We start from the raw sequence: 11,333 nt of genomic DNA on the forward strand, positions 1-11,333 counted from the left end.
GATCTTAGTGTCTATGCTAACAGTATTCTTTCTGTTCAGAAATTCTTTTCCTGTGCCAATTCATTCAAGGCTACTCCCCACTTCCTCTTCTATCAGGTTCAGTATATCTGTTTCTATGGGTATCCAAAAACCTGAATCTAGATAGTCCAGTGACCCAGGGTAAAACTAAACACTATTTTATAAAAATAACAATAAAGTGACTTCTAATTATGTTTTGTTATACTCACAGATCTGTGCCTTGCTCGGTCATCTTCAAAGAAGCTTCCTTCTGCTGTGGGATGTCCTTCTGTACATATGTTGCTTTGTTGGTTGAATAATAAAGCTGCTTTGGCCTATGGCAGGGCAGAATTTAACCAGGCAGGAAATCCAAGCAGAGATAGAGGAGGAAAGAAGGCCGAGTTAGGCAGATGCTAAGAATCCACCCAAGAAGCAAGGGGTATCAAACAATAATCCTTATGGTAAAATACAAAATAATAGAAATAGCTTAATTTAAGATGTAAGAAGCCTGAGCTAATAGGCCAAAAAGTGTTGTAATCAATATAGTTTCTGTGTGATTATTTGGGTCTGGGAAGCCAGGAACAAAATAACAGTCTTTGCTTATATCCTCCTAAAGCATATGGGAATAAATATAGAGACCCACAGACAACCTCATGCAGGGAGTGGGAAACCTTGGACCACCAACAACTAAATGGGATATTTTTATGGAATATTATTTAACTAGGTAAAATGTATTGTTTATGCTTTAGAATATTACTTTAACTGTGTATTGGTGTGTTAAATTTGTTTATGCTGCATTTGTTTAATTAAGTAAAGATATGTTATATTTGTTTCTCCTTGCCTGGCTAACACACCTGATTAGTCTAATAAAGATCTGAATGACCAATAACTAGGCAAAGAAACGTTATCCGGGGCTGGCATGAAGAGAGAATAAATAGGAGGATAAATCAAGGCTTAGGAGAAGAAAGACAAAAGAAGGAAGAGATAATGGGGGAGATGTCATTGATAAGAAGTCAGGTAGCCACCAGCCAGGAGACACAAGAAGCAGTGAAACTAAGATATGCAGAAAGAAAGAAATGTAAAAAGCCCCAAAGGCAAAAGATAGATAAGGAAAACAGATTAATTTAAGTTAAAAGAGCTAGCCAAAAATGAATCTAAGTTAGGCCAAACATTCAAAACTAATAATAAGTCTCCATGTCATGATTTGGGAGCTGGTTAGTGGCCCCAAAGAAAAAGCCTGGTATAGGATGTCTCCATCAAATACCTCCCTTTAGGGTTCAGGGAACCTCTGGAAGAGGATGCAGAAAGAGTGTAAGAGCCAGAGGTCATGGGCATTTAAACAAAAGAAGGTTCTCTAAATCAACATGACCAAAGCTGATGTGGACTTGCAAGACTGAGGCTGCATGAACAAGGGCTGCACAAGGCTGTGCCAGATGGGGTCCTAGAATGAAAGAAGTGGACATACGTCCCATCTTTAGTTCAGAAGCAACCACTACTGTGCGACAATGATCTTGTATTCAATTGTATTGGTTTAATAAACTGCTGATTGGCCAGTAGCTAGGCAGGAAGTATAGGCAGGGTGATCAGAATAGGAGAATTCTGGGAAAAAGAATAGGGTCAGTCTGCAGTTGTAACACAGACACAAAGGAAGCAATGCCTCACTGATAAAATACCGAGCTATGTGGCTGACACAGACAAGAATTATGGGTTAATGTAGGATGTAAGAGTTAATAAGAAGCCTGAGCTAATAGTCCAACAAGGTTCTGATTAAAGTAGACCTCTGTGGGTTTCTTTGGGACTGAATGGCTGCGGGACCGGGTGGGACAGAAATCTCAGTCAACATACCACTAGTTGATAGCCACTGGCAAATGAGAATTTAATTTCCTAAAGGGGTTCTCACAAGTGAAACAAACTTCTCTTAATAGTGGGCTTCATGACTAGCAAGTTGATAGTCAGTGGAAAACAAACTCAATGTTTTTTTTTTTTGAAGTTCCTTGTTTTATAATGCTGTGTCATGGCTTTTATTTTATTTGTTTATTATTTGGTTTTATTTCATTAGTTTTTTAGTTTATATATGTATATCTATCTGTCTGTCTATCTATAGATATATCTATCTGTGCTGTGTACAGTGTATCTATAAATAGATAGAGAGAAAGATAGATAGATAAATATACACTTTTTTTGCTCTTCTTTTACCCTACAGTTCCTGTGGGCACTTGTTATGGCTCGTGTGTGTGTGTGTGTGTGTGTGTGTGTGTGTGTGTGTGCTTGTATGGTATCCCCAAGTCTGTGAATAAGTGTATCTCTGGTCTCTATCTGTTTTCTGTGCTTTTTCTTGGGCTCTTTTACTTCTGTTTATTTATTTTGTCCTATTATGTTTTGTTATTTTTTGTTACTATCTATTTTATTTTAATTATTCCTTTAAAGTCTGTTTGTTTTCTAATGAGAGTCAGAAAGATGATGGCTCAGCATGGGAGGGGAGGGGAGGTAAAATTGGGAAGAGTAAAGGAAGAGGAAACCCAAATCAGCATACATTATGTTAGTAAATATTCTATTTTAAATAAAAGGAAAGAAAGGTCCTTATAGACACTTCTGATATAGAATAATAAGGAAAAGAAATAGAATACACATCTCATGTACTCTAAGAAGGATGAATTAGAACTAGGAGTTGGAAGTCAGAACCTGAGAATCTCCCAGTGGAAATAAATATCTGACCTAGAGCTACAGCAGCCCAACAACACTTAACAATGCTAAAGTCTAACATGTGGCCTTCTACTGTATTCAGAATGATAAATATCTTACATATATCATAGAAACTTCATCCAGCTACTGATGGAAACAGAGGCAGAGACCTGCATCAGAACACTGGACTAAGCTCCCACAGTACAGTTGAAGAGTGGGAAGAATGAGAATATGAACAAAAAGATCAAGACCATGATGGGTACGCCCAGTGAAACCATCTACCTGAGCTACTGGGAGCTCACCAACACTAGCCTGATTGGGAAGAAATTAGCATAGGACCTAACTAGTCCCTCTGAATGTGGTTGACAGTTCCATGCATAGGGCAGACTGAGAAGCTACTGGCAGTGGCACAAAGATTCACCCCTATGGCTTGCAATGGTTTTTTGGGAATCTATTTTCTATGGAGGGATACCTTGCTCAGTCTAGATATAGTAGGGAGGGCCTTGGGCCTTCTCCAAAGCATTGTGCCTTACCATCTCTGAAGAGTGGATATGGGGTATAATTGGGAGGGGACATGGAGGATGGAAGGGAATGGGAGGAGGGAAGGAAGTAGGAACTCGGATTGGTTTATATAATGAAAAAAGACAGTTTGTTTTCTCTTTTAAAAAATAAAATAGATAAATAAAAAGATAAAAAGAATTAACATAGTAAAAATGGCAATCTTACCAAAAGCAATCTACAGATTCACTATAATGCCCAGCAAAATTCTTCACAGACTTTGAAAGAAAAATACTCAACCTCATATGAAAAAAACAAAACAAAACAAAACTGAGGATAGCCAAAACAATCCTGTACAATAAAAAGCTTCCAGAGGCATCACAATCCTGACTTCAAACTCTACTACAGAGCTACAGTACTGGAAACAGCCTAGCACTGGCCTAAGAACAGACAGGAGGACAAATGGATCTGAATCAAAGACCCAGATATTAATCCACAAACCTTCGAACACCTGAGTTTTGACAAAGAAACAAAAAATATGAAATAGAAAAAAGAAAGTATATTTAACAAATGGTGCTGGCATAACTGGATATCAGCATGTAGAAGAATGAAAATAGATTCATATTTATCACCATGCACAAAGCTCAAGTTCAAATGGATCAAAGACCTCAACATAAAGCCAACCACACTGAACCTCATAGAAGAGAAAGTGGGAAGTACATTTGAACGCATTGGCACAGGAGACCACTTCCTAAATATAACCCCAGCAGCACAGACACTAAGAGAAACAATTAATAAATGGGACCATCTGAAACTGAAAAGCTTCTGTAAAGCAAAGGACAAGGTCAATAAGACAAAACAACAGCCTACAGAATGGGAAAAGCTCTTCACTAACCCCACATCAAACAGAGGTCTGATCTCAAAAAAAAAAAAAAAAAAAACAACTCAAGAAATTTGTCATCAAAAAAACAAATAATCCAATAATAAAATGGAGTATACACCTAAACAGAGAATTCTCAACAGAGGAATCTAAAATGGCTGAAAGACACTAAAGGAAATGATCAATATCCTTAGTCATCAGAGAAATGTAAATCAAAACAACTCTGAGATTCCACCTTATACCTGTAAGAATGGCCAAGATCAAGAATACTAATGACAATTTTTGCTGGAGAGATTGAGGGGAAAAAAATCACTTCTGCATTGCTAGTGGGAATGCAAGCTGGTACAGTCCCTGTGGCTGTTACTGTGGTGATTTCTCAGAAAATTAGGAAACAATCTTCCTCAAAACCCAGTAATAATACTTTTGGGTATATATCCAAAGGATGCTCAATTGTGCCACAAGGACATGTGTTCAACTATGTTCATAGTAGCATTTTTTTTTGTCATAGCCAGAACCTGGAAACAACCTAAATGCTCCTCAACCAAAGAATGCATAAGGAAAATGTGTTACATTTACAGAATGGAGCACTACACAGCAGAGAAAAATAATGACATCTTGAATTTTGCTGGCAAACACAGCTAGAAAACATCATTTTGATTGAGGTAACCTACACCTAGAAACACAACTATCACATGTACTCACTCACAAGTGGCTTTTAAACATAAATCAGTGAAAACCAGCTCACAAATCACAACCCCAGAGAATTTAGACAACAATGATGATCCTAAGATAGACAAACGTAGATCTAATCTACATGGGAAGTAGAAAAAGACAAAATCTCCTAAGTAAATTGGGAGAGAGTTGAAGGGAAGGAGAGAGGCGGGGTGGGGGGCAGATAAAAATGTAGGGATCAATAAAAGTCAGTAAAAATAAATAAAAAAATAAACAATGTCTGAGACTGAAGCCTGTTTTCCAAACTATCTTCTATATCTGTAGAGGCATCTCCAGTAATGTACAACTGATGCAAGATTTAGATCACCTGGACAGGGTAACTAGCAATCACAAGTGAAAAGTTGCATTGGGTAACAATGATCTAAAAGAGGCAGAAGCTCAAAATACTCACTCTTAGGAAGTTTTTATAAGGACAAACAAACCATTTGATCATGAAAAATAAATATGCAGCAATAACAGAGGAAAGAAAGCTGTACAATCACAAAATATTCTTTACATCGTTAGCATAGTGGTTTTAAATTGAAAAAAGGAGGGGTTTAAAAGCTATCTAATCTCAGGTGAGTGAAAGATGATCCAAATTTAGTTTGGGGTTTGAAGGGCAAGATGTACTGAAAAGAGATTGTGAAATATGAGGACCAGAGTAGAAAGTTTTGCCTAATCTCAAACTTTACAATATGGAAGAACAGGAGAGAAAGATTAAAAAAGAGGACAACCTTATTTTGAATTCTCTTCCTTTTATCTTCTTCCTACAGTTTCCGTGTTCAAGTGAAAAACATTTAACATAAGCCTAAGCTATTTTGGAATCAATCCTAGTGACATTTTTAATGCTATTTTTAAAGAAGGTATAGGCTCCTGTGTGAGGTTTCACATAACAAAATACTACAGCAATCATTATGATGACAGGTTTATTTCTGGGAGATGTTATTATTTCCCGAGAATGAGGGTTTCCTTCTCTGTGGTCATAGAGCCCTGGAGTGAGGGTGAAGTAGCTCTGTACAGTGGTATAGATGATAAGAATACATTCTGGGTGTGAGTACACAGCTCTGAGTAACTACCCTGACTCTCCACATAACAGCCATTTTTTTTCCACACTGAATAAACTTTAAGGTTCTAATGTTTCCTAGAGAAAGATTTAAGAAAGGGGGGACGGGAACTGTGAATAACACTTTCTGGTTTTCTGGTGTGACCAATACATCTCTGAGTTTATAATGTTGTACTCTAAATTTTGTGTATATAAATAAACTAGCAGAAAAAATTATCATTATCTGTGTGTGTGTGTGATTCTATTCACTTCATTTTAAATGGAAGTTTGGTGATGGTTAGAACACCCAGACTTGCAGCCTTAGAGGCTTTTGAAATTCAGGACTTTTAAAGATTTTCTTGTTCTCATAGAAAAATTTAAAGGTGGAAAACAGGCTTTGTTTTGAGTTTAACTATAGTTATTGCTTTAAAGAATAAAGTTTGTCTGTGTGAGTGTGCATATCCCTTTGTGTGTGTGTGTGTGTGTGTGTGTATGGGTGTGTGTGTGTGCATGCACACTGTGCATTTGCACATGGAGGGCAGAAGCTGGTATCAGGTATCCTCTCCAGGCATTTTCCATCAATTGTTTTGAGCAGGATGTTTCACTGAGTCTGGAGCGAATCAGTTAAGCTAGACTGAGTGTGAGCCTGTCTGTCTTTGCCTCCTCAGCACCACCATGACCATGTGCATCTCACTACACTAGACTTTTATGTGGATACTAAGGATAAAACTCAGGCCCTCTGGCCTATGATGCACCATGTTATCCCCCATGCCATCTCTCCTAATGCCCTGACAAGATTTTGGTGTCTTGCTTGTTTCATTGATTTAAAAATTCTCTGTGTGTATAACTCTAGTCTTAACATGGTAGATAAAATTGAAATCAAGATGATATTTCTTCTTCCTTTGATTTAGGGCAGATAATAATTCATTATTATAGGTTAATATTTCTTTTTAGAAAACTAGGTCTCTTCCCAATGCCCATGTGTAATCTTCTAAAGTGCATTAGTTTAAGGATAACAAAGATTTTAAACTGGTTGGTCAAAGTGAGAAAAATGGAGGGCTTTTATTTGAGGAAGGGGAAAGACGGCAATGCAAAGAAGGGATGAGGGATAAATATCACTAAAGGTGATTGAAATAATTACAGTTAAACACTTATTTTATGTTTAATTATAAATACATATTATATATAATATAGCTGGGTGGTGATGGCACACGCCTTTAAACCCAGCACTTGGCAGGCAGAGGCAGGCGAATCCCTGTGAGTTCGAGGCCAGCCTGGTCTACAAGAGCTAGTTTCAGGACAGATAGGACTGTAAAACAGGGAAACCCTTTTTCGAAACACCAAAAAAAAAATACATATTATATAAAATATACATGTGTGTATATACATATATAAATAATTTAAATGAAGTTAAACTCAAATGCTCTAGACTAAAAGCCCAGTGCCAGGAATGGGAACCCTCTCTTCAAGTTGTTGGTTAGGTAAGTTCAAGAGACTTCCAAAACAGTATAGGCTATTTTATTGATCTTGATTGCCTTCTAGAACTTGAATGTTTAGACCCTATTGCTGAAGAGTCAGCACACATTTAGGATATAGGACTTGGAGAAATCAATCTGAAAGTGACCTGAAAGTCTCAAACATGAGGACTGTCACTCGTTACCTATTGTCCATCTGCCAAAGGAGAAAAGCTACCAATTATCCTCTCTGTGAAGCCTAGGAACCACACCAGTGAATAATATGGCAGAGCTGAAATAACGAAATTTATATCTTGGATTAACTGGTAACTGCCTAGCTGGACTTGAGGCCCACTCAAGAGGCAAGAATTCACTTGGGGCACTGTAAACCTAGTCAACTAGTCATGGCTGGGTATGATATGAGCCTATCATTTATTTATTTACTTTAGTCAACAAATCATCACCCAGAGTTTACTGTTAACTTCCTAGAAAGGTGGAAACATACCTTTCATTTTTAAAGACAAAATGAGTTAAGACCCAAATGTCTAGGTAGGTAAAGGTTGCTTGAATAGGATACTAATTATGTCTCTAGACTTAAGAAAGGTTGTCAACTACACCAAAATTACAGGATGAACAGCCAATTTTAGAAAAAATAGGCATAATTATGGTGGCCAAGGCAGGTCTTGGCGTTTCAAGAAAATCTCTTCTGTCCCACAGAGGAACTTTGTTTCCTTGAGAAGTCCACTAACAAACGCCTCTTCAGCCAGCTTAACATCCACGATGGCACTGTTCACACCGATTATTACTTCTCTGTTGATAGATTGTCTTCTGGCCCCTCTCTTTTAGGAACTTTCTCTATCAGGCTCTATTTCTGCCTTTGTGTAAGTTGTATTCTATTTCTGTGTGTGTGTGATTGCATGCCCATGTTGATGCGCACATCTATAAATGCACATAAACATAAAAGTATATCTGTAAAGGGGTACAATGCTGTTGGGAGCAGTGAGACCCCCAGATCCGGAATTTCTTGTAAACAACCTGTTTTCCCCTAATCTGAGTGCCTACAGCTGCTCTGAGCACAAAACCTTCAGGAGTTCCTGATGGCAGGAGAGTGGTTTCTGGTGGGTTTGGCTGGGGCGTGGCAATCTCTGTATAATCTGCCCCTGAACACAATAAAGGGGGCATTCTTGGGGAATTCGAAGATGACCCATGTCGCTGTCTCTCTGTCTGTGTGTGTCTGTGTATTTTAACCTCCAGCCCCCTTTCCCGAAGCTCGGTAACTGGGTGCTAGCGCACAGAGTGCAGACACAGGGGTGAGCTGCGTGGCAAAATGCTAGGTGCCTTCCTGGACCTTCTCACTTCATATTTTGAGATAGGATCAGTGACTAAACCCCAAACTCACAAATTGTGCTAGGAGGACAAACACCAAGCACCAGGCATCTACCCGTTTCCATCTTGCAGTGCTAGCATTACAGGTAGTTGCTACTATACCTGAAATTTAATGTTAATGTTGATAACCCAAACTCAGGTTCTCATGCTGGCATTTCAAGCAGATTATTGAATAGGACATCTCACCTGCGTTGTAGTTTCTATTCTTAATTATGAACAATAGGTTCAGGTCAGACCATTATGATGGTTTGAGGCTCTTATGTCCACTGCTTTCCTTCTTCCTTTTTTTAAATAGGCATCATTTCTTAATGAATTCACATGTGTGTTGGCATCTGCTTCCTCAAGGACCCACAATTACATGCCTGTCATTTCAAAACTTAGGCACAACTGTAGTAATGGGAGCGGCGGCGGGGCTGTGTCCCCAACACCCCAGCCACCTGCCCGGCTAGCTCAGTCGGTAGAGCATGAGACTCTTAATCTCAAGGTCGTGGGTTCAAGCCCCACGTTGGGCACCATATGAAGTAATAAGGGCGGCGGCGCTGCATTCCCAGCACCCCGGCCGCCTGCTCGGCTAGCTTATGCCCCAAAATAATTACACAGACACTGTATTCTTTTAAGCACTGCTTGGCCCTTTAGCTCTAGCACTTACAGGCTAATTCTCACATCCCGATCAACCCATCTCTAATAATCTGTGAGAACCGGTCTTACCGGGAAGATTCTAGCCTAGTGCATCCTGGGTCGGAGCTTCATGGCATGTGTCTGCCCGGGAGAGGGGCATGGCGTCTCTCTCAGGCGTCTGCTCCCTAGAGGAGAGCTGTCGAGACTGAGCTCACTTCCTCTTCCTCCCAGCGTTCTGTTCTGTTTACTCCTCCCACCTATCCTCTAACCAATAAAATGGGCCAGGGCAGTGCCTTTATTAGCCAATGACCTTCCTCCATCATTTCCCCTTTTTCGGTTTAAACAAAAAAAAGGCTTTAACATAGCAAAATTACATATAACAAAACAGTTATCAAGTAAAAGTTACAATAATCTTTGTCATAACTAAGGAAAACAATAACTATAACTAACTATTCTTAACTTAATTTAACTATAACTAACTATTCTTAATTTATTAATAAGGTAAGGATTTTTTTTTTTCGAGACAGGGTTTCTCTGTGGTTCTGGAGCCTGTCCTGGAACTAGCTCTTGAAGACCAGGCTGGTCTCGAACTCACAGAGATCTGCCTGCCTCTGCCTCCCAAGTGCTGGGATTAAAGGCGTGTGCCACCATCGCCCGGTTTGAGGAGTTGACTTTTATAATAAAGTCTTTGTAGAGATGTTTAAAAGGAAGAACAACGCAGCTTTTCTGGTCCTCATTTACTGCTGGACCCTGAGGTGATACTATGTAAGAGAACAAATAGTAGAATTGAGCCTTCTGCTATGACGACACATCTACACGAAAGAATTATGATCAAGTCTATCATAGTTTAAAATTTTAATTGTGGTGAGAGAGTCAAAGCCATATCCTGGGTGTGTCTATTTGATTTGATTTTGGTTCATTTCCTCCAAATCTCATTGAATTTTGCCTGAGTGTGTAATGGTGTTGCGGAGCGGTTGGACCCTTGAGGGATGATTAGGTTATTGGGAGTTATTAATGCCATTAGTAAGGGTCTAGATTAGTTACCACAAGGTAAGTTTGTCCTAAAGTGAGACTGTGCGTGTGTTCTTCCTTGCCCTGTGATTCCCCCGGTCTTCTGGGCTTTCCACTGAACTATGATACAGCACAAGATCCTCAGTCAATGAAGCAGCCAACTCTTGAGTCCGTAGTCCCTTAATTCATCAGCTCACATGACTTTCCTTTATAAATTATACAACTGTCTACCATGCCGGCAGAAAACTTACGAAGACAGGCTCTTTGGACTGTTTTTTACTTGATTGCCTTTTCAGGCTTTCCTAAATCGTCAAAGTTACCCATCATCCTGGAAATACTAACTCCTCTCAACCAGGGCACTACTTTTTAACACATTCTTTAAGACTGAAATATAAACTTGGAACAATTTGGTATGCAGTCCAGCTTAAGGTCATCTCATTTAAAATTTCAATTTTGTATCTTCCAATGATTCAGCAAGATTTCTATTTCCTTCAGGCAAAGAAAGGAGCTTGGACTTTTCTAAAGCTTATTAAAATGCCTGACACAGGATCTGTCCTTGGCATTCCTAAGTAAACTGAAGTGTTTCTTTACTCAGTTCCTCAGCATATGAACTCTCTCTCTCTCTCTCTCTCTCTCTCTCTCTCTCTCTCCCTCTCTCTCTCTCTCTCTCTCTCTCTCTCTTTGCTGAGTTCAGTTTCCTTTGGTAATGATTATTCTGTTATGGATATTTATTAGAAGATTGTGTTAAGAAGAAACAAAAGAACAAAACTAAATATGTGATTGTAATATGAGATTTAAGGTATTGATGATTAATTTATCTGGTTACATTTGTCATTGCTAATAAAGTCTAAGAAAAATAATGTGAATAATTTGAGTTTTGAACACTATTTATCATCTACAATTCCTGAATTATTGAAAGTTATCATACCTATGTGCACTTATAATTTGAGAGATACTTTACCCAACTATAGAGACCTTATTTCTTAATATTTGGAATGACATTTATCATTGCTATTTTTAAAATACAAATTTAAAAGAAAAAGTTGAGGCTTCA

The 11,333-nt window shown here is 38.7% G+C and overlaps 1 non-coding gene across 1 annotated transcript; it reads left to right on the top strand.

The window, feature by feature from the left end:
- Positions 1 to 9,089: 9,089 nt before the first annotated feature.
- Positions 9,090 to 9,162, top strand: Trnak-cuu. The gene has a single exon. It is a non-coding gene; the product is annotated as a tRNA-Lys (tRNA).
- Positions 9,163 to 11,333: the final 2,171 nt, after the last annotated feature.

This window comes from Microtus oregoni, unplaced genomic scaffold, assembly GCF_018167655.1.
Source record: "Microtus oregoni isolate MIOR12 unplaced genomic scaffold, Mior012 000011F_ref0000422, whole genome shotgun sequence".
NCBI lineage: Eukaryota > Metazoa > Chordata > Mammalia > Rodentia > Cricetidae > Microtus > Microtus oregoni.